The sequence below is a fragment of the Danio rerio genome, chromosome 25, assembly GCF_052040795.2.
Source record: "Danio rerio strain M-AB ecotype USA chromosome 25, GRCz13ab, whole genome shotgun sequence".
NCBI classification, from domain to species: domain Eukaryota; kingdom Metazoa; phylum Chordata; class Actinopteri; order Cypriniformes; family Danionidae; genus Danio; species Danio rerio.
The window spans coordinates 7,930,335-7,958,002 of NC_141045.1; the positions used below are offsets into that span (position 1 = coordinate 7,930,335).

Here is a 27,668-nt window from a genome sequence, read left to right on the forward strand (position 1 = left end):
TCAGAACAGAGGTGGCTAATGGAAAACAGTGGTTTACAGACCTTAAAGATTTATTCATATTAAAATATTTGCTAAATGCTTCTAATATTAAGTCCTTATTCTCATAAGATTACAATGTTTTATGATGATAATAATAATAATAATAATAATAATAATAATACTTCCTTACTTTTATATAGCGCTTTTCTGGAGAGGGAATCTCCTCATCCACCACTAGTGTGCAGCATCCACCTTGATGATTCAATTCACATTAGTTCTCGCAGATAGCTGTGTTTTTCATCGATGCACGAGCGGAGTGATCCACGGGTAAGAGTTGTGCTCTTTTGGTTTTTGTTTGTTATGGTCCGAGATGGAGTTTGTTACTGTCAAGGGTTGAAAAAGCATCAGATGGCAGGGACAACCTCAGTTTAGTGTTTCATTCGAAAGACGGCACTCACTGAGCAGCGTTAGGACCCACACAGACCGCAGGTTTAGCGCCCCATACTGATCTCAGTAACACTACTTCTGGCAGCTTTCCCATGTGGTCTCCTATCCAGGTACTGACCGGGCGCAGCCCTGCTTAGCCTTAGTGGGTGACCATGTGAGAGTTGCAGAGAGCAAACAGTAGATGCATTTAAATGAAGTTTCTTTAACTAATTTCGAGAGGATCACATGATAGGATTGACGACAACTGATCCCTATCGCTAAGTACTAACTAGCCAATCGGATCACTCTGAATTTAAAATAAAAATCCAGCCTAAACTTCATTCCTGATCTTCGTTTTGGAAATTCCCCCATCCATCCCTTCTCCGTCCTCCTCAATTCTAAGTGCAGGCGACATGGTGCCTTGGTGGCTAACACTGTTGCCGCCACATCAAGGGGGTCGTTGGTTCAAACACTAGCTGAGCCAACCGACACTTTCTGCACAGAGTTTGCATGTTCTCCACGGGTTTTCCCCGGGTGCTGCGGTTTTCTCCCACAATAAAAAATCATGCAGCAAAAGTTAAAGTCATAACTCTGTCAACCTCTGTTATCAAACAAGTGAGCAGCAAATGAATCTCATGTTTTGTTTTGTTTGATAGCAGAGGTGTCTCTGTAAGAATGCACAGATCTATAATGAAAGCTTTCCATTACTGTTTGTGCTCATTTAAGAGAAAATTAGCTGTTCAAAATAAAACATGCAGGACGGAGATGTTTACATATTATTTAGTGTATTTTTCTGTTTAAACATTAAACCAAATCCAAAACTTTCCTGCACTTTTGCTCCTCTGTAAATGGCATGTACAGAAGCTGATTTGCGATCAGTTTGTTGTATGGAGCGCGACTCTCAGTCAGCGCGTATACATTCACTGGTTCAGAGGTTGCATATAAGAGAAAAATAGTATATTACGGGAGAATGTCGGCAAAAACGGGAAGGTTTACATAAGTGAAGTGAACAGGAAGTGTTTGTAGAGAAACAGTTTTGCGAGAGGACGCAAAACATCTTTGCAAGGGAACGCAAAACTGCGACAGAACGCAAAAACTTAAAAATATATATTTACCTCCCACCCATTTTTTTCTTTCATCCATTTTTTTTCCCTACCCATTATTTTTTTTTCACCCAGCCAATTTTTTTCTCCTCCACTACATCCTTTCTGGGTCTCCGTAGAAATCTATGCTCAGCCATTGATTTTCACTATAAACTTCCTTCTTGGAAGTTATGGTTATGATACTAAGCAAGTTGTTATTAATGGAGCGGCTAGTTGGTAAAACTTTAATAAAGCGTAGTTGGTAAAACATCATTTGAGCATAAAATTTCAGTAATTTTGGGTAATAAGTCATTTTATTATGCAAATAAATTCTTGTCTCCTGCATTCTCATGCATATAAATGTAAAAGATGTGTCTGGGTACTCAAGGTAGAGATGCGCTTCTCAAAATGAAGCCAATGTAACCTTTAGCATGAGTAGTTGTACATTTCTCAAAGCCATTTGATGAGAATCTCCACCATTCATGTGCAGACACTTCTAAAATAAACAATGACGCACTTAAATAAATTCAGTTAGACGTTCTGCAATGACCTTGATGACTCACGCCACAAATTTCCACAGATTCATTTGCATCTCGGGCTCTCAGGTGATCTTGCATCTTTCTCTGTGTAATTTAATTCAGACTTCTTCTTTTTTTTAGTGTGAGAAACGTCCGGACTAAATCTTGATGTTACTCGGTGTATCATTAAGCCGTTTGGTTGCGCTCGACTCTTTTTTTTTCTCGACTCAGGATGGATTTTCTGTGTCGAGGGAAATCATAAAATCACAGGATTAGCCGCTAAACAGCAAGAATCAGTAGAAGATGGTGAGAATAAACACAAAACACGTTTGCTAAGGAAGAGCGGTATCCAAATTTGGTACTGAAATAATTATGGAAATTAGCTTCCGCGGGTGGTAATAGCACAGCGCTAATTGCGTCAGGCAAACAGCGTTAAGTTTCATGAATGAGGCGCAATCTACAAAGGCTAATTTGCATATAAAGAAGACATGTTTGCATTGAAACCAATGGCAATTATTTAATTTATATCAGGTGCAATGCTAGTTCAACATACCACCTGCTTACATTGGGTTTTCGGTGGAATATCACAATATTCACTTCATGATAATGTAAAACTTGATGCATTTTTCATTCTTTTCTTGAGGCAATGACCGTTCCCACATAGTATCTGAAGACCTCTAGCAATAAAAGGACAGTTCATCCAAATATTTGCTTACCCTCAGGCTAGCCAAAATGTAGTTTTTCTTCAGCAGAGCAATAAAGAAGATTTTTAGCTAAAACTGATTCATAATCAATGCAATTAATGACGAATTTGTATTAATTTGTACAATCTCATTCGTGCATTTAAGTATGATTATAATGAATTGGCTTAGGGGTGTGGTTTTGGGGCACTCCTACTTTTAAAGTCGTATGTAAGTTTGACACCCAGTGGTTGAACTAGGTATTGCACTCCTGGATCAAAACACATTTTCACTTAGCTCCACGCAAGCGCAGGTTGCCAGATTGACATGAATGTGCCTGACTATCGAGCCTAAAGACTGATTTAGGACTGTTTTTAATAGTTTTCTAACTAAAAGCAACAGCATGTGATGGAAGAACTATTTTCCATACTAAAAGGAGTTTTTGTTCTAACCAACACCTGAAATTTTTGAAACGGCTTCTATTTCTCAAAGGTAAAAGACAGAAAATTGACAATGATAGCCTCAGATGCACCCCATGTGCTTTATTCAGTGTTTATTGCTAATAATGTGAGTTTGAATGGCATTTTTTACGCTCTGCCTCGAGTCCTACGCCGTTTCAGCCTCGCTGCAGAATCCGCACCATGGGAGGTAGAGCATTCTCTTTTCGTGCTCCCAAACTGTGGAATGCTCTTCCCACTAACATAAGGAATGCTGGTTCATTGGACACTTTTAAAAAGCTACTTAAAACTCATTTTTTTGGACTGTTTTTAATTTGTGATATTTTTTTTATTCTTACTGTTTTTTTTATTGTATTTTTTATTGTTTACTATGCTTGGTTGTTTTTAATTTCTTGTAAGCGATTTGGGTTTTAAAAAAGCGCGTTATAAATCAAATTTATTATTATTATTATTATTATTTATTTTTTTATTTTTTTAATATTATATCATTTTAAGTGACATTTGTTGCCATACTACAGCATTAGTAGATAGTTTACCTCAGATTTTGAAACTGTTTGAACTTCAGAACTGTGACTCAGTGCAAGGCAACACATATCATTCATTCAGCATGTACATATAAAAATCTTAAAGTGGTTTAATATGTACTAATTAGATTGTAAACCTTACCATTTCACTGGAGTGCAGTAAGTGCACTATTCTGTGCTTCTTAATGGCTGTATTTAAATTTAACCTTCAAATCTCCTCACAGAGAATGTTGTTAGGACACGTGGTTACAATTTAACCTGCTCACCAAATGTTCACGCTTGTAATATTTATATTATTTACTAATTTATAACCTCATGTGGAACTCTGAATCTGCATCTAATTTCTGAGGCTGCTACTGTCCACCGAAGGTTACATTTTTGGTCGTAGCCATATGCTTTGGGAGCCTTCCTGACTGAATAAATTAAATATGATGTTTTCCATGAAGGAAACTCGGGGTGCTGAAATATAATTGGCTAAACTGGCATTGAGCAGGTTTAAAGAACCAAAACAAAGACAGACGTTTCGACACGTAGCGCACTACTTTCAAAGCAGAATGTCTGACTTTAGCATTGTTTTTCAGATAAACAAGAATGTTCTCTTAGCATGTTTCTTAAATTTCTGCTTATTTTTAGGTATTTTATGCTTTAGAAGAGCAAACAGCACCTTTAAGACTGCAAATTAGCCACTTTTTTGACAAAATCTAAGTCAATAGGTACCATGTTTTGAGGGGCTCTTAACATTTTCAACCAAAAATGTTAAACTTTTTATATATTTAGCTTGTTTGTTTTACAGAAAAACAGCATTTTTGTTATTGAAAATGCATCATTTTGAACATGAAAAATTTTTGTTAAACTTTTTCACCATTTTTAAGTAAAATCCTTATATGGGAATGTTTAAAAGTTTTGTCATCAATATCGATCAAAATTTATGCTCAATTTCGATTATCCAATCAAAAAATAGAATCGTCGATGCTGCCACGCCCCCATGTCACGTCAGCTTGGCTTGCCAAGCAGGAAAAAACACGCTTGTTGAAGTGCTTGTTAAACTGTGCAGAGGCAGGAGACCCGTTGACAGAACTTAAACTTTCAGGGCTTGACAATAAGGACTGCCCGATGGCCCAGGGCCAGCGTGCGAGATGCTCGGGCCAGTGTACAGTGCTGCCTTGTTACCTGCCAGATCGAGCCAGATCTGCGTGCTGCGACTGTCAATTGTGTGCAAATACAATCTTACGGTGCTTCCACACATAGACGTTTGTTTCGGAATCTGTCTCGTTTCCCCCGTTAGCGCGGTTTGTTTGGCATATATCCAGCAGTTGCGCTCGCATCCGCGCCAAATCAATCAGTCCGAGATTGCCTGAATGAGACGGTCTCTGCCCTATTGAGCAGATCGATTGTAGTGAGAAAACAAAACAATGCAATGAACTAACGACCCGGCTATATCACATTGTATTATGATCGTGTAATAGCCATTTATACGGCTATATGAAGAGAGAATGATGAGCAGGGCGAGATGTCATTCTTAGCGGTAAATGCGAAAGTGAAAGCATGCTGAAATATTACCGAGAGCTGTTTATCCAACCTGATCTTGGTTTATCCGTTAGGAAAATTGACCGAAGTTACTATCAGATCATTTTTTCATGTTTTTAATCTTATAATATGTTGTGTTAGGCCTGTTGTTTTGTTCATTTTCGCACTGACAGCTCGAAAGAAGGATCAACATTGATCTGCTTCTCGATCTGATGCAGTCTCGGTTCATCTGCTATGTCTCTCTATAATTTAAGCCTAAAATGCAGAATTCTAGCCAACGTTTCTTTAATAGATTGATTAATTCAATAGATTTTGGTAATTATGTGTGTAACTTGCTTTTATTCATTTACTGTATGATTTGTTTATGGGTAAAACAAAGACCATGCAGGTCAGGTAGTTTAAACGGTAGGCTACAAATAATTAATTTGTTATTAATTAATTAATAATTCATAATCGAAAATTGAATCGAATCGTGACTTAAGAATCGAAAATGTAATCGAATCGAGGATTTGGAGGATCGTGACACCCTTAGCATGTATAGTACGTATAAGGAACCATTCACACAGAATGTGTTTCTATTCCAATGTGCCACTTTTTCCATTGTATTTCTATGTAAACACACTTGATGAAATGACATGACTGTGTAAGTGGAATATTTGACTTCTGACCTTTAATTATTAGAAGATAATCAGATGTACATTACTTTTCTAATAATTCAACGACTCTGCATCAGTTATTCCTTCCTCTTCTATAGACCCATTTCCAAATGACCATCCACAAAGCTGCAGAAATGACTCTCTGTGTATGAAAACATCAACGCATGAACACCCACATTTGCATGTTAATAATGGTTTGGCTTTATTTAGAAACTCAGCTCTGTCTTGGCCAGGTAACACTCAAACAGCAGATTCGTGCTGTTTCTGACTCGGTGTAGCGCCTACATCTTTGTAGAGTGAAATTAACGAAAAGTTTTCTGATCATTCTCATTTGATATTATGAGTGTGTGTGATAATTTTGAGATGAACATGTTTACAAGGTCTTAAAGGTACAACCACCAGGTCTTTAATTTGGGAATTAAATGAAATGTACATAGGACCTTGTGTTTAAACAAAGTACTGCAGTCTAAATTCTAAATATTGGAGAGTGCTTTTTCTAACATAGGCTCTTTCTGAAATTCTGAAAATGTAGCCCTATATTCATTTCTGGAGATTGCGAATTATGTAGCCAGAGGTACGTATGACTGCATTTCATTTTTAAATCAAATGCTATGGGGCGGTATGATACCATTCCTTTTTTGCACTTGGATGCCATGTATGTCGGTGCACTTGAGACGCAGAGAGTAGTTGTCTATGACGACAAGTTTCAAGTCCAGCGTAGAACAGTTCCATAAATCGGTTAAAATGAAAATAGAAACCAAAAATAAAATTAAGAACTAAATAACAGGGTGAGAATGTGGTAAAATCTGAAAACGTGGTAAAAATCAGGCAAGGGCTTTTCTTTTTCTGGATTGCTATATACAACTGAAGGTTGTGGGTGGTCAATCGGTACTTTTGAAAACACTATTGGTTGGGTTTAGGGAAGGAGGAGGGTGGGTCAGTGAATCTGTCAGTCAGTTAATCATTCAGTCAGTCAGTTAACAGTGGCCTCTGGTGGATTTATACAAGAACATCGGGTGCAAATGGCACTCGCGAGAGAAATTCGAAATGTCAAAAAGTGAACACAGCAGCCTCTGGTGGATTAGCTAAAACAACTGCAACATACATCCTAGGATGTATTTAGCAATATCCAGAAATGTATATATTGGTACGTTTTCAGAATGAGCCTGGGTTGGCTTTTGTTCACCCAACGACGACTTGGTAAAACCAAAGGTTGCCAAATTGACGACACCAACAGGAGCGAGCATGCCAAATGATCAGGCTTTACACTGTTAACTGGATTATTGGGTATTATTTTGATTAGGGTATAAGGATGAACCCTTTCAAATGGAACCCAGTGAGTAATTCCAGTCTAAACTCATGAGAAAATGTGAGTATTTTACATTTTGTCAGTTTAATGGCTAATTCTTACGATTTTGTGTAAGTTCAATTGTATGGAAATTTACAATTTTACACCCCTAAACCCAACCGTCATTGGGGGATAAGCAACTAGTACAAATAAGATGGTACAAATTCCTACAAATTAGCCGCTAAATCAAAAAGTTACGAATTGCTGTGAGATTGTGTTAGTAATTCAAACACAAGAACACACGTTATAAAAGGTGAATAACTCAGCATTATTTACCTACAAGCATGTTCTATTAGCATGTTCATTAAATATCTGCAAAAACATGGTGTTTTGTATGCCTTGGATAAGTCAAAAAACATACATTTTTATTCTGTTTTTTTACTCTGTTTTATCTCTGCAGATTCTTCTAAAAAATCTCTAAATTGTGGTTGCAATACTTTTAACAAGATTTCTGATCACTTAACTCTGATAATAACAGTTTGTGTGCTCGATTTCAGTGTGGATTCATTCGTGAAGACAGTTTATGAGGACAATTACACACATTTTTACAAAGCTACAGCAGAACTGCGACACGAAAACTGCTTTCCTGCATTTTTGTTCTCCTTTTTGCTTGGGAACCTCTTGAGTTTGCACTTGAAAACTTGGCATTGTGTGCTGGAAATGCTGTTGGCTTTTATGATAAACTGCTCGCAATGTTTCTCATTTATAAGTCGCTTTAGCCTTTTAGAATCTACTAATTGCGTTAATTTAAATGCAAAAGTTGCAGAAGGTGGAAAACTGTTTGGGCGAATTTAATTACGCATTTTTGGCACCACTAAAGTATACATGATTACTAGTGCTAAATATGCTAAATGCTAATTCCAACGTAAAGCACTACATAAACAGGAGTAGCACAGAATAATTCCATATAAAACATCTATCCTGATGAAAATGTTATAAACCATGCAAACAAACCACCCTGGCTCATTTTGAAAATGCACCCTTATATACATTTCTAGAGATATAAGTCCAAAATAAGTCCAAGGAGGTACGTCTTTTTGCAGTTTTTGTTTTCACAAATCGAACAGAGGCCTCTGTGTATGTTTTTTGAGATGTCAAATTTCTCTCGTGAGTGCCATCGGCACCTGCTCTTCTCTCTTAAATCCACCAGAGGCTGCTGTCAACTGAATGACTGATTAACCGACCGATCCCCCCAACCACCCGCCTTCCCAAACCCAACCAATAGTGTTTTCAAAAGCACCGATTGACCCACCCCATCCCTAAATCCAGTCAACAGTATTTTGAAAAGCAATCGAGAAAAAGAAAAGCCCCTGACTTTTAACACGTTTTCTGATTTTACTAGTAGCTAAAAAAGCAAGGCTTTCAAAACCAACACAGGCTCATTCTGAAAACGTAGTCCTGCGTACGTTTCTGGAGCCTTTTTGGAGCATTCCTTTTGGCGCTTACCAGCTGACTGCTTACCTTTGTGTGGAGTGCTTTTCCACCGCAACCAGTTTGTTCAGTTAGCTTGTGTACGCCGGCGAACTTGAGGTGCAGAGAGGAGTTGACCGCCAAACCGGGTTTGAGTCTGGGGTATCGCGGTTCCAGAAATCAGTTTAGACAAAAATAGAATCAAAAAAATGAAATAAATTAGTAAACAACAGGGTGAGGATGTGGTAAAATCTAAAAACGTGGTAAAAATCAGATGAAGGCTTTGCTTTTTCGGGACGGCTTTTGTGAACCGTCGGTTGGGTTTAGGGAAATAAGCGGGTGGGCGGGTCAATCTGTAAAATTGGTTGGGTTTAGGGAAGAAGGAGGGTGGGTCAGTTGATTGGCTGGTCGCCAATTCAGTCATTCAGTCGGTCGACAGCAGCCTCTGGTGGGTTTATACGAGAACAGTGCAGGTGTGAACGGCACTCACGAGAGACATTTGAGATGTGTCAAAAGCACACACAGCGGCCTCTTGCGGATTCGGGAAAACAAAAAATGCAAAAATACGAACCTCCCATGACGTTTTTAGTGGTTCAGAAACGTCCACAAGACTAAGTTTTCAGATTGAGCCTGGGTTGTTCAAAACAGTCGAAGCAAATGTGTCAAAGCTTCGAAATGTTTCGAATGTTTCTACAGTGACACCTAGTTGTCATTTTTTTTGCTCTGGAACAGCATCAGCAAAGAATTAGTTGGGCAAATTGAGGTATTAAACCCACGTTGTACAGTTGAGGTTTCAAGTGATTTGGTAAAGTGGTGAGAGGTCCTGACTAGCATGCAGAGATAATTGGTTCGATTTTAAACTTATGCAGCTATAAATGCTAGTTTATAATTGCTCTGTTTTGGTAAAGTTTTGGTAACGTGTTTTGTGTTTTGGTAACGTGTTTTGTTTTGTTTAACGTGTCTCTCTACTAGCCGGGCTTCCAGCTAACTCTATCAAGCCTCTTCAGCTGCTCCAGAATGCAGCAGCACGAGTGGTCTTCAATTAACCTAAAAGAGCACATGTCACTCCACTGCTCATTCGTTTGCACTGGCTGCCAGTTGCTGCTCGCATCAAATTCAAAGCTCTGATGTTTGCCTACAAAGCGACTTCTGGCTTTGCTCCTTCTTATCTGCTCTCACTTCTGCAGATCTATGTGCCCTCCAGAAACTTGCGTTCTGTGAATAAACGTCGCCTCGTGGTTCCATCCCAAAGAGGGAAGAAATCACTTTCGCGAACGCTCGCGTTCAATCTGCCCAGTTGGTGGAATGAACTCCCTAACTGCATCAGAACAGCAGAGTCACTCGCTGTTTTCAAGAAACGACTAAAAACTCAACTATTTAGTCTCCACTTTCCTTCCTAATCTGCAATTGCCTCTCTGGATATACCACTAACTGTACTAAAAAAAAAAAAAAAAAAAAAAACTAATTCTTTCTCTCTTAGACTTTACAGACCTGAAACTTGCCTTTAGTACTTATTCATTGTTGCTCTTATAGTTGTGTAAATTGCTTCCTTGTCCTCATTTGTAAGTCGCTTTGGATAAAAGCATCTGCTAAATGACTAAATGTAAATGTAAATGTTTTAACATTGGTCTTACATCCGAATGAACACTTTGTGAATAAACATGTCTCGTTTTGGTTACAAAAAGTAACATTATTAAAATAAACCAAGTCATAATTTAAGAGTATTTGTATAAATTATATGTTATTAATGTTATTTTACTACCCTGTTAGTCAAACGCAGATTTAACAAGTCTCGAAACGCTTCTGAAATGACCGATGCTTTAAACTGCTTTAGTCACATGACCTGGGTCTTTCGAATTATCTTAGTCACGTGACCTGGGTGTTTTAGATCATGCTTCAGTAAAGTGTTTCGAAACACTTGCACTTTTGGATCTCGGCACTGTAGAAACATCAGTTTCATGTCACCCATCCCTAGATGTTATCACATTCTACTTGTTTATTAAATGTTTTGGCTGTTGTTTTAGTTTTACGCGTTTTCTGAAATCGTTCTTCCCAGGATTTGAACCCTGTCATCACAGTCAAATCCTCTCTGTGACTTAAGTTCGTTGATGTGCACTGCGAGCCGCTGGACAAACTAGTAACAGCGGGAAAGCTGTCAGCTCCTAGCACGAAAAGGATCAGCATCATACTGCCCGTAGCATTCGTATTAAAGACAAATGCAAACGTACATATGGCTACATAATTTGCGATCTCCAGAAATGTATATATGTGAACATTCAAATCGAGCTTATGTTGCAAACAAACCATAAAACAATTTATTACATAAACAATGAAGTAATTAAGACTAAATTAATATAAGAATATTAACACTGAATGTTATAGTTTATTATTAAAGGTGGCCTTTCGAAACAAATAAAGTGAGACAATTTAAAATAAAGCCAATACAATCCCGGATAAATTTGCTCTGCTTTGCTTTCACTGTGTGATGGCTCTCAGTGCTGACCTTGTCCTTGGTGCTGAATGACACACGTGCTGCTGTCCGAGGTCCTGAAACTCATTGTGTGTGTGTATATGTGTGTGTGCGGTCTCACACTGCATGTTTTGATGAGGCTCTTGAATACTGTGTGGAAAACATAGCTCTGAATGTCTCCCACTCAGAGTGTCATGAAAGCATCATGTGGCCCTGTGTTTGTGCGAGCGGTTAAATGTGGACCGCAGGTGATTGCGGGGTCTTGTCTTTGATTGCTGGTAATTGTGGGAATCAGCAGTATGTGAGGTAATCAGCACGGCTTTAATAAGACACCTTTCTTTTTCCTGAGTGCTTTCAGGTTCACCTGGATGGCCAGCTGAGATCTGAGAGAAATCCACAGATTAGAATGATGACTGAGATGGGTGGACAGATGGAAAGGTATATGGACAGATATATGGATAGGTGGTTGAACAAACAAAAAGAAGAATAAATATCTGTGTGAATGGATGGATGGACATACAGTGAGATGGACAGAAACATGGATGAACAAATGAATGGATGGATAAAGTATTGGTTGGATGGATGACATGACAGAAATGTGGACAGATATGGATGGATGGTCGTTGGACAAATTAAAAGATTAATAGTAGGTAATTGAATGGATGGATGGATGCATGGACTATTGGTTGGATAGATAAATGGATGAAAAGTCAGAAAGTGGGACAGATAAATAAGTGGATGGATGGTTGGACAAAGGAAAATGTAGATAGTAAATAAATCGATGGATGGATGGATAGATGGATGCTTTAACTGATGGATGGAAGAATGTATGAAAGGATGGACAAACAGGAAGATGAACATAAATATGGACGGATGGATGGATGGATGGATGGATGGATGGATTATTGGTTGGATAGATGGATGAATGGATTGATAAAAAGACAGAAAGATGGACAGGGATATGAGTGGATAAATGTTTGGACAAAGAAAAAGAGAGATAGTAAGTAACTGGATCGATGGATAGATGGACGGATAAACCAATGGATGGAAGAATGTATAAAAAGATGGACAAACAGGGAGATGTACAGAAATATGGTTTAACAGATGGATGAATGGATGGATGGACTATTGGATGGATGGATGGATGGACAATTGGATGGATGGATGGATGGATGGATGGATGGATGGATGGATGGACTATTGGATGAATGGATGGATGGATAGATGGATGTAAAGACTGTTGGTTGGAGGGATGGATGGATGGATAAAAAGACAGAAATATGGACAGATAATGGTTGAACAAAAGAAAAGATAGATCGTAAGTAATTGGATGGATGGATATATGAACCAATTAAACCGATGGATGGAAGAATGTATGAAAAAATGGACAAACAGGGAGATGTACAAAAATGTGGATGAACAGATGGGTGCATGAACAGATGGATGAATGTATGGATGGATGTATGGATGGATGGATGGATGGATGTATGGATGGATGGATAAAATGACAAAGATGGACAGGTATATGAGAGTATGGATGGTTGAACAAAGAAAAAGATAGTAAGTAACTGGATGGATGGATGGATGGATAAACCAATAGATGGAAAAGGTGTGAAAGGATGGACTAACAGGGAGTTTCAGGTTCACCTGGATGGCCAGCTGAGATCTGAGAGAAATCCACAGATTAGAATGATGACTGAGATGGGTGGACAGATGGAAAGGTATATGGACAGATATATGGATAGGTGGTTGAACAAACAAAAAGAAGAATGATTATCTGTTTGAATGGATGGATGGATGGATGGACATACAGGGAGATGGACAGAAACATGGATGAACAAATGAATGGATGGATAAAGTATTGGTTGGATGGATGAAATGACAGAAACGTGGACAGATATGGATGGATGGTCGTTGGACAAAAGAAAAGATTAATAGTAGGTAATTGAATGGATGGATGGATGCATGGACTATTGGTTGGATAGATAAATGGATGAAAAGTCAGAAAGTGGGACAGATAAATAAGTGGATGGATGGTTGGACAAAGGAAAATGTAGATAGTAAATAAATCGATGGATGGATGGATAGATGGATGCTTTAACTGATGGATGGAAGAATGTATGAAAGGATGGACAAACAGGAAGATGAACATAAATATGGATGGATGGATGGATGGATGGACTATTGGTTGGATAGATGGATGAATGGATTGATAAAAAGACAGAAAGATGGACAGGGATATGAGTGGATAAATGTTTGGACAAAGAAAAAGATAGATAGTAAGTAACTGGATGGATGGATAGATGGACGGATAAACCAATGGATGGAAGAATGTATAAAAAGATGGACAAACAGGGAGATGTACAGAAATATGGTTTAACAGATGGATGAATGGATGGATGGACTATTGGATGGATGGATGGATGGATGGATGTAAAGACTGTTGGTTGGAGGGATGGATGGATGGATAAAAAAGACAGAAATATGGACAGATAATGGTTGAACAAAAGAAAAGATAGATCGTAAGTAATTGGATGGATGGATATATGAACCAATTAAACCGATGGATGGAAGAATGTATGAAAAAATGGACAAACAGGGAGATGTACAGAAATGTGGATGAACAGATGGGTGCATGAACAGATGGATGGATGGATGGATGGATGGATGGATGGATGGATGGATGGATGGATAAAATGACAAAGACGGACAGGTATATGAGAGTATGGATGGTTGAACAAAGAAAAAGATAGTAAGTAACTGGATGGATGGATGGATGGATGGATAAACCAATAGATGGAAAAGGTGTGAAAGGATGGACAAACAGGGAGTTGTGCAGAAATGTGGATGAACAGATGGATGGATGGATGGATGGATGGATGGATGGATGAATGGATGGATGGATGGATGGATGGATGGATGGATGGATGGATGGATGGATGGATGGATGGATGGATGGATAGATGGATGAAAAGACAAAGATTGACAGATATATAAATGGATGGATGGTTAAACAAAGGAAAAGCTAGATAGTATGTAACTGGACGGATGTTAGATAGATGGTTAAACTGATATATGGAAGAATATATGAAGGGATGGAAAGAACAAAGGATGGGTGAGTGAATATATAGATCAATGATAGCAAGCATGGATGAATAGATGAAGGTTGGGCAAGATGGATGAATGTGTGCAAACCCTTCTGGGACGACTAAAAAAAGGAAAGAGAGAGACTCGTGAACTCTCCATTGTTTTCCCTCCACACAAACCTCCCTCTCTCTATCTTTCTGTCCAGTTCTCCTCTCATTCTGTCTCTCTCTCTCTCTCTGTCCTGAGGCGGAGCTATTATTACCGCAGAGTCACCTGTGCTCCGCTTGTGTCCTGCTGCATGCTGGGAGATCTGAGTGACAGAGACTCCATGCAGATCAGCTGGAGGGAGATCTCTATTGCCCTCTCCTCCCTTTCTCCTCTCTCCTCTTCTCCTCGCTCCAAACATAGACAAGCATATGTTCACCTTCTCTCTCTGACCTCAGGAGAGAGAGAGAGAGAGAGAGAGAAAGAAAGAGAGGATGAGCAAAAGCGAGGCCGACTGCAGATGTTTCTCAGCGTGTACCTGAATAAAAACACTGGTCCTGCTGACTCAGACAAACTCACACACACACACACACACACACTGAAAATCTGACCGGGCAACTTCTGCTTCTCCTCCTTTAATCTCTGTTCAATCTTTCCCGTCACGTGATAACCCGAGGTCTTGTGTTTCTGCCTCTACAACAGAGGCTTTTTGGAGCAGAAATCCAATTCGGAAAGTTCCTGGAGAGCTGTGATGGATTTGAAGACAGCCGTACTGTGCTCTTCATGTTTCCACGAGGCTGTTAGACAATAAGGGAAGATCTGTAGATGGAGTGAATGGCGGGGATCCATGCAATACGATCAGGAGGAAAGCACTCTCTCCAACAGTCGGACAGTGCTTACACTAAAAATAAAAACGTTTGCTGTTTGTTTAAGCTGCTTATTTGAAGTGAGCTGAAACAACACAATTCTTGAGTTTGTTGGGGGACAACCAGGCCCGGCGCCAGGAAGTCAAAACTGAGGGGGCACTTTAAATCCATAGGGGGGCACTAGACCTGGTGACTGATTTTGGTCTCTTGTTTCTTTCATTTAGGCTATTTATTAATGGGGTTTGCCATAGGCAAAGTCCATTCTTACTATTGTGCCTGGTTTATTATTCTTCTTCCTTCTTCTTCTTCCTTCTTCCGTCCTATTTTTCGGCGCGTAACTAGTCCCGCAGCTTTCGTCCCAGACCCTTGAAAGTGGGGTCAAATCGTGCGGTCTTATCGGGAATGGTGTGCTATGACTTTTATAAGGGGTGGGGGGTTTTTTGGCCCCGCAGGGGCCAAAAAACCCCCCCAAAAATCCCATAGACTTAACATTGAGCCGAACTTTGACGAATCACAGCGCCGAGTGTGAATTTCATAGAAATATGGGATTCACAGCATCTGTAGGGGGTTGCAGCCTAAGTGAGAACATACCTCGCAAGGGGGTAAAAGTTGCACCCCTGGGGCTCTAGGACGTCCCAAAGTGCTCCCATTGACTTACATTGGCCCCATTGACTCCCATTCATTTTTCTAGAACAGCACTAACGCCGCCGCGAAATGGGACGACCTTTGAAGCATTATAGCGCCAAGTGTGAAATTCGTAGAAATATGGGATTCGCAACATCTGTAGGGGGTTGCAGCCTGTATGAGAACATACCCCAAAAGGGGGTATAAGTTGTACCCCTGGGGTGCTAGGACGTCCCAAACGGGTCCCCATTGACTTTACATTGCCCATTGACTCCCATTCATTTCTTGACTCACATGTCAATCACATTACATAGCAGTGTCATACAGACTCAGGGGTTGTCTTATTTGACTGAGGCAACCAATCAGCATCTCAATATGATTTTGAAGCTCACAAGCCACGCCCCCCCAAACCATTTAAAGACCCTTAATAAGTGCCCCATTGACTTAACATGGGGTGGGACGTCCCATTGCACATCCCATTGACTTCCATTATAAATGTCACACATCAATAACATTACATAGGAGTGTCATAGAGACATGGGGGTGGGCTCATTTGACTCAGGCAACCAATCAGCATCACTATATGATAATGAAGCTCACAAGCCACGCCCCCAAATTGATCCCATAGACTTCTATTATAATTGGGCTAGATGCATATCTTTGCATTGCAGTGTCATATAGGCTTAGGGGTTGGCTCATTGGACCCAGACAACCAATGAGCATCTCAATATGGTAATGAAGCTCACAAGCCACGCCCCCAAATTGATCCCATAGACTGCCATTATAACTGGCCTACATGCATATCTTTGCATAGCAGTGTCCTATAGACTTAGGGGTTGGCTCATCTGACTCAGACAACCAATGAGCATCTCAATATGATAATGAAGCTCACAAGCCACGCCCCCAAACTGGTCCCATAGACTGCCATTATAACTGGCCTACATGCATATCTTTGCTTAGGAGTGTTCTATTGACTTGGAGGATGGCTCATTGGACTCAGACTACCAATGAGCAACTCAATATGATAATGAAGCTCACAAGCCACGCCCCCAAACTGGTCCCATAGACTGCCATTGTAACTGGTCTTCATGCATATCTTTGCTTAGGAGTGTTCTATTGACTTGGGGGTTGGCTCATCTGACTAAGACAACCAATGAGCATCTCAATATGATAATGAAGCTCACAAGCCACGCCCCCAAATTGATTCTATAGACTTCCATTAAAATAGGCCTACATGCATATCTTTGCATAGCAGTGTTATAGAGACATGGGGGTTGGTTCATCTGACTTGGACAGCCAACCACATTCAAGTTCACTTTGTAACCTCGCCCATAGCAACAAAACAGAGTACCCTAGCAACCATTCATCAACAGCTATATCTCGGCATCAGAACATCGTAGAGACTTGGGGATTGCCTCGTTTGACTCATGCTAGCAAACTGAACTTTCTATATGCTACACATGCTAGCAGTGACTAGCTACATGCTAATATTGACTAGCCAAGTACTGTAACTTGCTAGAAATGCTTACTAAGTATAAATATTTCATCAGGCATGTATGTGAGGCTTGCCTAGTAACCACCCAGGGTACCCTAGCAACTGCCTAGCAACCACCCAAATTACCCTAGCAACCGCCTAGCAACCACCTAGCAACCACCTAGCAACCGCCTAGTAACGCCTTAGTAAGGGCCTAGCGACCACTCAGGACACCCTAGCAACCGCCTAGCAACGCCTTAGCAACCACTCAGAATACCCTAGCAACCACCTAGCAACACCTTAGCAACCACCTAGCAACCACTTAGGACACCTTAGCAACCGCCTAGCAACACCTTAGCAACCACCTAGCAACCACTCAGAACACCCTAGCAACCGCCTAGCAACACCTTAGCAACCACTCAGAACACCCTAGCAACACCTTAGCAACCACCTTGCAACCACTCAGAACACCCTAGCAACCGCCTAGCAACCACTCAGAACACCCTAGCAACCACTTAGCAACACCTTAGCAACCACCTAGCAACCACTTAGGACACCTTAGCAACCGCCTAGCAACCGCCTAGCAACCACTCAGGACACCCTAGCAACTGCCTAGCAACACCTTAGCAACCACCTAGCAACCACTCAGGGCACCCTAGCAACCGCCTAGCAACGCCTTAGCAACCACTCAGAATACCCTAGCAACAGCCAAGCAACACCTTAGCAACCACCTAGCAACCACTTAGGACACCCTAGCAACCGCCTAGCAACCACTCAGGACACCCTAGCAACCACCTAGCAACACCTTAGCAACCACCTAGCAACCACTCCGGACACCCTAGCAACCGCCTAGCAACCACTTAGAATACCCTAGCAACCACCTAGCAACACCTTAGCAACCACCTAGCAACCACTTAGGACACCTTAGCAACCGCTTAGCAACACCTTAGCAACCACTTAGCAACCACTCAGAACACCCTAGCAACCACCTAGCAACCACTCAGGACACCCTAGCAACCGCCTAGCAACATCTTAGCAACCACCATTTCTTACCTTTCCAGTGCTATTGCCCAGTTTAGTACCATTTTGTACCCCATCGATTTGCCACGCAAACCCCATTCACATTTCCTTTAGGAAATGTACAATTCTAGTTCGCATTTATTATTACTTTGCATTACTGCCTAAGTTACTGACCTAAGGCAGTAATATAGGCTACGTTTTAATAGTAATAACAATATGCAGTTTCGCTATTACGAATTTTATTAACGATGGTAATGCATACCGCTTATTAATGCAGACGGATGATGGCTTCAGTGCCAAACGAGTGCTTTAAATCATATGTTATTCTCCTTATTTCCGTTTTATTTCAAATAACAGCCCTATGAATGTTTAAAGTTTTAGGTAAAGACGTCAAATTATGCCCACACATGCAAGCTGACCCACGATCAGACAATTCATTTAACCGGTAAATAAATATAGTGAAATCAGCTTAACCGAGTCATCCCGATTCACAACCAACATCAGTGTTGGGGAAAAGCTAAATGTGACAATCTAATGTCATTCAAAACAATTACTTAGTTACATTTTAAGGCATTAGTGTAGCCAGAAAAATACCTAAAAAAGATACAAAAATTCACAGTTATTACCGTGAAAATTGGTTAAATTTTTATATGCTATATAACTTTTTTTTCATCATTTTAAATGTAAAAACAAAGATTTGTCTAAGGCTATTATAAATGTGCTTTTTTCGTGATATTGTAAACCATCATAAACCATATGTACCATAGTTTCTAGGCCTACCTGTCATTTTATTTATTAATTATTTTATTTATTAGGCCTTTTTTAATAGCTTGTTTTCAGGTTATTTTCATTTTAGGGCCATGAGCTAAGTCAAAACAAACTCGATATGTTGTATTTTAGCTGTTAAAACAGATCTACAATATATTTTATGTTGTTTAATTTTGCATGAGCAAATAGCAGTATAGCCTAAGTTACATACTTTTAAAAGATTATCATTCTGCCTACCTGCAGCGCACGAGATTTCTCGGTTGATCCGCGGTAAATCCACTTAAGCACTATACCTATTCCATTTAGCCTATAACACTGCAAACTTGACTTCGCAGGCCGATCATCTTTAAACGCAAAATGCATTTATTATGTGTTATACCTTGACTGCAGTTGCATAATGGGATGTTTCTCTACGCAACTGTAAAAGTGCACTTTTCAGCAAAATGAAAGCAAACATTCAAAGGGTTCTGCGTTTTGTCAATTTTAGCTTAATTGTAATAATATTAATAATAATATTAATAAATAAATTAAAATATTATTTATAGTGTAGCCTACTGTGGGACTGTGCAGTAAACTATTTATTTTTATTAAAACATTTTTATTAGGCTACATCTTCCCGAATAACTAATAAATGACTGGCAGTTGCGTCTCTGCTAAAATTAATTTAACAGCAAATTTCTTATCTGTTTTTTCCTTTTAGAGCTCAAGAGAGTTGTGTTTAAATAATTAGTTAACCAAAACATGTAATGAATTAAGCTGATCCTATCATGTCACCCATTTTCTCCCTTGTGAGTTGAGTGCGCCTCCATCGCCGTGTGCGCGTTTTAAAGGCTATTTACGGGCGCACCAGACCTGATGCGGGGACCGGATCTCTGGACTATAGGACTAGCTTTAACCTTACCATTTTCATTATTTAATTGCTATGTCATATATTTTAAAATATTTAAATGTGTGTTCTGAAGGTTGGAAGGACGGGAGTGTTAATAATTAATGACAGAAAGAATTTTCAGTTTGAGTGAACAATCCTTTATAAAAACTGGGGGGGCACAAACTCTGTCTGAGGGGGCAATGCCACCCTTTGCCCCCCCGTAGCGCCGGGCCTGGGACAACTTAATTGTTTTATCTTCAATCCAACAGCGTTGGGCACGTTCCTTTAAAAGAGTAATTAGTTAAAGTCAGGACTGTCGCAAGCTTAACTGGTGCTCTAGGCAAACGACCAGTGTGCCACCCCCATTGTGTTCATACCGCCCTTACGCAAGTTAAGACTGGCAGGGGTGGGGGTGGTTATTGGTTTGTGTCACAGACGAAAGTGAAGGTTGTTTGGGGTTGGGGTAGGGGGTTGTGTCGCAAACGAAAGTAAACAGGGGGGTCAGTGCAGGCACGTGCACAGATAGGGCTCAACCACTGCCCATGCCCTTTTTTCTCTTGGATCAAAAGTGCCCTTCAAAAATGAACTAAAGTGCCCCCTGGTCATTAGTTCACGGCCGTCAAACACACCCCATACCCACCCACCCCCAACTGTTCTTCAGTTTATGACTGTCAATCAGACCCACCACCACCCCCATATCCACCTCGCCCCCGCCCCGCTTTTCTGTTTGCATTCTCTCCCCTAACTTTTCGTTCTCCGTCAACCAGATCCCCAATACCCAACCCCACTCTTCAGTTCACGATCGTCTCTCACACTGCCCCCACTGACCACGCCCCTCCTCCCGCTCTTCAGTTTGCGACCGTCAACTGCCCCCCACCTTTCTGGTTTTCTGGGCACATGGCCCCATGGAAAGTCTCTGCGCGGTACTGGGTCTGTGGTTGTGGCACGGATGAAAGTATAGAGGGGGGTGGAGGTGGGGGTTTGTGTTGTGGAGCGAAGTAAAGAGCGGGTGTGGGGAAAGGGGGGGTGGTGGTTGGTGGTGTGGGGGACAATAGTGAAGAAGGGGGAAGTGGGCGTTGTCTGGTTTGAGGCATTGTCGGAGACTAAAGTGAAGCGGTGGGGGATGGGGTTGTTGTCTACATGATGCCCCTACCAAGTTGCCACCCTGGGTGATCATCCATATTGCCCATGTCCAACAGTTACCAGTTACTTCTCACAAATACTGAGTTACATAATTATAAAACTAACTAATTACCAGGGAAAGTAACTATTGTGTTACTTAAAAAATATATAGTTTGTTAAATGACTGTAAAATAAATCTAGAATTAGATTCTATAAAAATTAGATTAGAATTACTTGTCATCAATGCAGAGATACATAAGATGAACGACAGGCCTACATAAACATTCTTGCCTTTTTACCTGAACGATGGAAAAGTGGTGCTTATATCTCCAGTTTGCTAAAGCTACCTTTAAACTTGTTGGATTTACCATTGTTGTGACTCATGACTGACTGTCTGTGTGCTAATGTGTGAATGCTCACACTACTCTGTCTCTGATTGGCAAACGATGGTAATGTACTCTATCTAAGCCAATCAGTGATCCCGCTGGCCGTTACGAGCCCTATGTCAACATTTCGAGGGTGTTGCTGATGAAAGTAAAGAGCGAGGGGCATGGATGGGGGTGTCATGGACGTGGTCACGGACAAAAGTGAAGAGTGGTGGGGGCAAGTTAGTGCAACGGGTGGGTGGGGAGGGTATGTGGTTGGGTGTCGCGAATGAAAGTGAAAGGGGGCGAGGGTTGTTGGGGGAGGTTTGTCATATAGGGCTGTGGGGTGAGATTGGTCACGTTGTCGCAGAAAGTTAAGAGGGTGGATTAAAGATGCAAACGAAAGGGAAGAGCGGCGGGGGCAAGTTGGGGGAGGATGTTAGATTTCACTGACGAAAGTGAAGAAGAGCGGGGATGGAGGCATGGACAAACTAAAGAGCTGGGGAGCGTTGTCACTAACAAAAGCAAAAAAAATGAGGGGTGTGGGGGGCTGGGGTGGCCATGTTGGCTGAGGTGGTCATGTTATCGGGGATAAAAGTTAAGAGCTGGTCGGCCTCTAATACTATCTCTGGGGGCCACAAAATGGCATGGGCTCTTGGAATCATCCTAACAAACTTGAAAACATCCTAAAAGGCCCAGTGTAGGACCATCAAACTGCCAAAGGGACCAATCTGCGACCCATTTGTCAATAAATCGGGTGAATACAGCATGTCTTTGCAAGAAGATGAGCTACTGCTGGAGATCACAATTGATGGCAGCTATTCACATTGTGTCTTTTACGCGTGCAAGTTCACTATTTCCAATGCAGACAAAATTCCAGACACACCCAGTTAAAAACTTCTTCAGAATACCGCGAGCGTGCCGCGAGTCACGTGACAAGAACTGACCGATCAGCTTCATATTTTGTATGGAATATATGCATTTCGGTAGACTATTTATCTCAGACAAATACTGCAGCGTATCCATAAATAAAACTTGTATCAGAGTCGCAGCAATGTTTTGTCAGCTTATCATCCTCTGAGAAAATAATTGATGGTCACGTAGCAATCTATGAACAGTACAGCCTACCCACCCCTCGGGCCGCAGTAAAACTCTCAAGCTTTGACCTGTCCAAATTGACAAAAAGGTTGGGGACCACTGATTTACAACACAAAGCTGGGTAATATATCATCAACTATTAAAAATATCAATAAGTGCAGTTTATTTATAAAGAAATTTTGAGAGGATCACATGCTTATGATTTATCACTGCTGATCCAATCATATAATTCCCCATTTACTATAAATAACCACAGTTTCAGTCCACAGTTATCTTCGTATGGAAGAAACTCCCCTTTCCTCCCTCTTCTCCTGCTTTCCATAGATCGGGCGGCACAGCGGCCCAGTGATTAGCACTGTTGCTCCACAGCAAGAACACTGCCAGCTCTGGTCCTCGCCCGGCTGGTTGGAGTTTCTGTGTGGAGTTTGTGTGTTCTCCCTGTGTCCGCGTGGGTTTCCCCTGGTCCACCAGTTTCTTCCCACCATCCAAAAAAATACATTATTCATAGCAGATTAGGCAATTTAGGCGCTAGTCTACTCCCTTCCTCCACAAGTGTTTCCTTAGCTACTGCAGCTGGAGACTTTGAGATCTACCTAAGCTCAAGCTCCCCTCTCGCCCTATGATCGGGAGGAAGCCCTCGGCTCGAGAATGCCTTGAGCTCAGGGCTCTCCCGGGACAGCATGCCAAACAATCTTATAGTAAATCATCAGCTAAGTGTGAACGCTTGAAAAGTCCCTTTTTGCAAACTTTTTAACATCAAAAGTTGTTTGAGGAAAGATCAAGATCCCATAATGCAAATCAAGAGAAAAAAAACATGAATCACGAAATCTGGACTATTGTTAATTTATAGATATTTTAAGGATGAGTAGGACGAAACAGCGACCTATAAATAAACGACAAGGTCGCTGTTATTTCTGTGACTTTACATTTAAGTAAATGTTTTTTTGTTTCATGTACAATAAAATCAGTTAAGTATGGACTTTCTATAGGCATTTACAGTCGTCTGCTTCAAATGAGACGTAACGTGGCTCATCTGTGAGCTGGCAGGTTTGGGTCAAGGCCCTGAATACTTTGATTAATTTTTTCAAAAGCTGAAGGAAATGAATGGCAAATGTGCTTATGAAACCAAAGCTTTTGTAAGAGTGCAGTCGCCGCATCAGGCGGATGGTTAATGAACACATTTATTCATTTGATTTATGTAATATGTCTTAATCTGTGGTTTTTGTAGCACAGACGGGTGACTGGTCAGTCTGAATGCTGCTGCTGTGTGCTGAAGCTCTCGCTGAAACAACAGCTGATTCTTAAAGGAGATCAGCTGCGTTTGTGTGTGTCAAAGACTGCATTCATCTAAACACCCTCTGATGTTCCTCGAACAAACAAACGCCTCTTTGCAAGCGCTTGCCATGAACATTAGAAGAGATTGTTCCAGCGCTGAACAAAGTCGGCGTGAAATCAAAATGTGCAGTGTTTATTTTGCTGTTCTTAGGTGAATAATTAATCTGTGAAAGTTAATGCACTAAAAAAGATTGTTTTGGTAATATTCAATCAAAGTCTGACAATTTGTTTCAATCCAGGCTCATTGTGGACGTAGCCCCGCAGACGTTTGTGGAGGCCGCGAAATACATCCTGGGATGTACGTATTTGTGCAGTTTTTGTTTTCACGAAACCACGATAGGCCGCTGTGCTGCGCTTTTTTGCGTCTCTAACGCCTCTCGGGAGCGCGCGCTGTTCTTGCGCGAAAAGCCACCGGAGGTCGCTGTCGAGCGACCGTCTGTCTGTCTGACTGACAGACTGAATGACTGAACGATCGACTGGGCGGCCGGCCAATTGGCCAATCGGCCGCCCCAGCCGCCCTCCTTCTCCTCCTTCCCTAAACCTAAGCAATGATTTACAAAAGCCGTTCAGAAAAGAAAAGCAAAAGCCCTTGTCTGATTTTGACCGTGTTTTCGGATTTCGCCGCATACTCGCCCCGTCACGAACTCGTTCGCTTTTATTTATTTGGATTTATCTGTTTTTCCTCTTACCTGATTTCTGGAACCGCTCTTCCCCGGACTCGAACCCGGTCGTCGCCGTGGCCGGTTCCTCCTCTGGGCCACCGCTCCCCTGACGTAACACTACGAACTATGTGGACAAACTGGTTGTGCCGGGAAAGCTCTCCACATGGAGGTGAATGAGCTGTCGCAGCCAGCGAGCACGAAGAAGAGGAGTGGCGTCACACTGCCCCGTATCGTTCGCTCGAAAAAAACAAATGTGGCCATACGTACCTCCGGCAACTTAAATCGTGGTCTCCAGAAACGTCCGCGGGGCTACGTTTTCAGAATGAGCTTGGGTTGATTTGTTTCCACGTTTGGAGTGGGGGTGCTTCACTTTTAATATCAGTTGACAGCTTCAGCTACTATATTCTTAACCACAACCCTCTTACTGTAATTTGCTATAAGTGAATGATGGTCAAACAAAGCCCCGCCCACTACTCAATATTTAGTTTCAGTAGTAAGTACATCAACATACTAAAAATAAAAACTAAGCAACTTGCAGTTGATGTGAATGTAACCCTAGTGAAATAGTTAAATAATTATTTATAGTATTCATTTAAGCAGTGTAATCGAATTATTTACATATGCACAAGTCTTAAGTAATATAATAAACTAAATAAATGTATGTATAGACTGTAGTTTAAGAAAAAAAATAACCAATCGGAGGAGCAGGTGTTAGCTCCGCCCCTTTTACCACCAGAAACGCGCAGATCAGAGACGAGCCAGGTTAACAGGGCAACAGAGGAGTCATTTTGCACACAGAAATTAAAATACGTTTCGATTCCTAAATGGTTTAAAATGATTGTACACTGAACTAAATCGTATTGCACCTGCAAAATAGTTTGTGATTCAGCATGACGGTGTGTTTAGGTGTGTGTTTAAGCAAAGACTACAGAATACACAAGATGAAGCCCAGCCTTTTGGTACAGGAGCCAATTAGCGGTCGGTATATGGCAAATAAAGCCAGCCTTCTAGCATAGGAGCCAATAAGGGATCGCTATGGAATCACAATTTTCTGGGGGAGGGGCTCGGACCAGACGTGAGTTTCTGCAGATTTTGTGTGATACGAACATTTAGAAATGAAATTAAATAGACAGTTGTTGTTTAACTGTATTTGTTATTCGTAATATGAAATGTGATCATGAGCTTGGCTAGTAATTTTGGAGATTTTGATATTTCCCCAATCAAACAGAATGCCCAAGCATACTGCCCAAGAGGCATTTTAAAGATGGCTGCCGAGTGAAATGACTTGGGCGGACAGAAGGCTTGCCCATGATGCGAATCCAAATCTATTGTGAATTGAAATGAACACGCGAATGAAGCGAGTAAACTCAAAATGTACATGTGTCCATTTACACACAAATTCAATAGATGGGGATGATTGGCAGTCCATGATGGCTAAGGGTCGATGGAGAGAATTTGGCCAGGACACTGGGGTTACAGTCCTACTTCTTTGCAAGAAGTACCTTGGGATTTTTAATGACCACAGAGAGTCAGGAACTCCATGTTACATTTCATAAGAAAGACGACACGACACTTACTAACAGTATAGTGTCCCCTTCACTAAACTGGGGCATTAGGACTCCCACAGACCACAGGTTAAGCACCTCCTGCTGGTCTCACAAACACCATTTCCAACAGCGACCCAGTTTTCCCATTCGGTCTCCCATCTAACCAGGCTCAGCCCTGCTTAAGTTTAGTGAGTAACCAGTCTTTGGCTGCAGGTTGATATGGCTGTGGAAAACAACACAATTTAAGAGTTTTTTTGGGGGGGAGGACAACTTCAATTTGTTATGTTCAATCCACTTAAATTTGTAAAAACTAATTAACTTAATTTCTACATGTTGTCCCAACACAAACTGATTGTGGAACCCAGTATTGTTTACAGTGTGTTCAGTGGTTGGCCATGTATATGAATTTGTGCTTTCAAAGATTTAATTCAATTCTGTAACAATCTGAACTCTTCAGTATTACTCGAGCTTGCTTCAACGTGCACAAACTGTAAATCAGATTACGTTATTTGAACATTTCGGACTGTACATGCAACATACTGTAGATTTATTTGCCTTGACCACTTGTGAATGAAATGATGGATAATTCTATTAGTATGTGGAGCGTGAGATAAAGTCCGGCGCGTTAGGTAGTAATCACAGCAGACAGCTTTGTCGTAATAGAGATAAGTTACGCACACAGAGCCCAGAATAAATGAAATTTAGCTCAATTATGGCCACTGGTAATATGTTTCTTTATCAGTGGACTTTTGTGAAATATTGCGCTCATTCGAAAAAGCGCACACAGATCTGTGTAATGTAGGTCAATATATTTCATTAGAAACCAATGGCTCTGGACAGCAGCTTTAGTCCACGGCTAATATCACCCTGAAGGTTTTTAAGAAAAGGTAAAGGGACACGTTCTAATCAAATCTAAGCTTTCAAGTGATGATTTCCACTGCCACCCACACCACAGCCTCTCTGCGTGATTACAGGCATTTTTCATTAGGGCTTTTCACACATGGAATTGTTCACCCTGGGTCAGGTGAATGGAATCATGGGTTTTCTTGCGCCTAGTTTCACACTGCTCATAATTTACCTGTTATTAATAATACATTTTGGTTATTCCTAAAAAGCTGTTGGGTTCCTAGAGCTTGGTTTAACATTCTGATTTGCATATTTGTAACATTAAGGCACTGATTTGATTACAGTGGAGTTTTTTCTTCTGTTTTTCATCTGCATTGGGGAGAAAAACAACATCAGTGTTGTTTTCAATTACGATTGCACTTTAATTTCTGTAACACACCATTTTGTTTTTTAATAACACTTAACCCTGATTGGCTGGATGTTGTTGATTAGTTTGATTAGATATTATTCTAAAAGAGGCTGATCATTTTTCGTACATCTTTGGTCAAACCATTTATAAGTTAGACATGATAATAAGCAATTTTTATTTTTTAATTAGAAAAGTCCTAGGTTTATATCCCGGACGAGCCCCCAACTTTAAAATACTACCTTCTTTAGACTAGAAGAAATCACAAACGTTGGAGAAAGACCATCATATTTTAAACATTGGACATCTAGATAATAAAACTACATCTTATTAACCTGTTCTGGTTTGCCTGTCTGCGTTTAGTATAGTTGTGCTCTGTTTAATATAGCATGAAACATTTGGAGAGAGGGGGCTCGTCCGGGATGTTCGTCAAGCTTCATTCCTTCATTCATTCAGTCCCTTTATTAATCTGAGGTCACCACAGCGGAATGGACTGCCAACTTACCCAGCATATGTT

General features: G+C 40.8%; 1 long non-coding RNA gene across 4 annotated transcripts in view; it reads left to right on the forward strand.

The window, feature by feature from the left end:
* Positions 1-27,668, forward strand: part of LOC147830780 (uncharacterized) — a 227,584-nt gene that overhangs the window by 180,232 nt on the left and 19,684 nt on the right. The window lies entirely within an intron of this gene.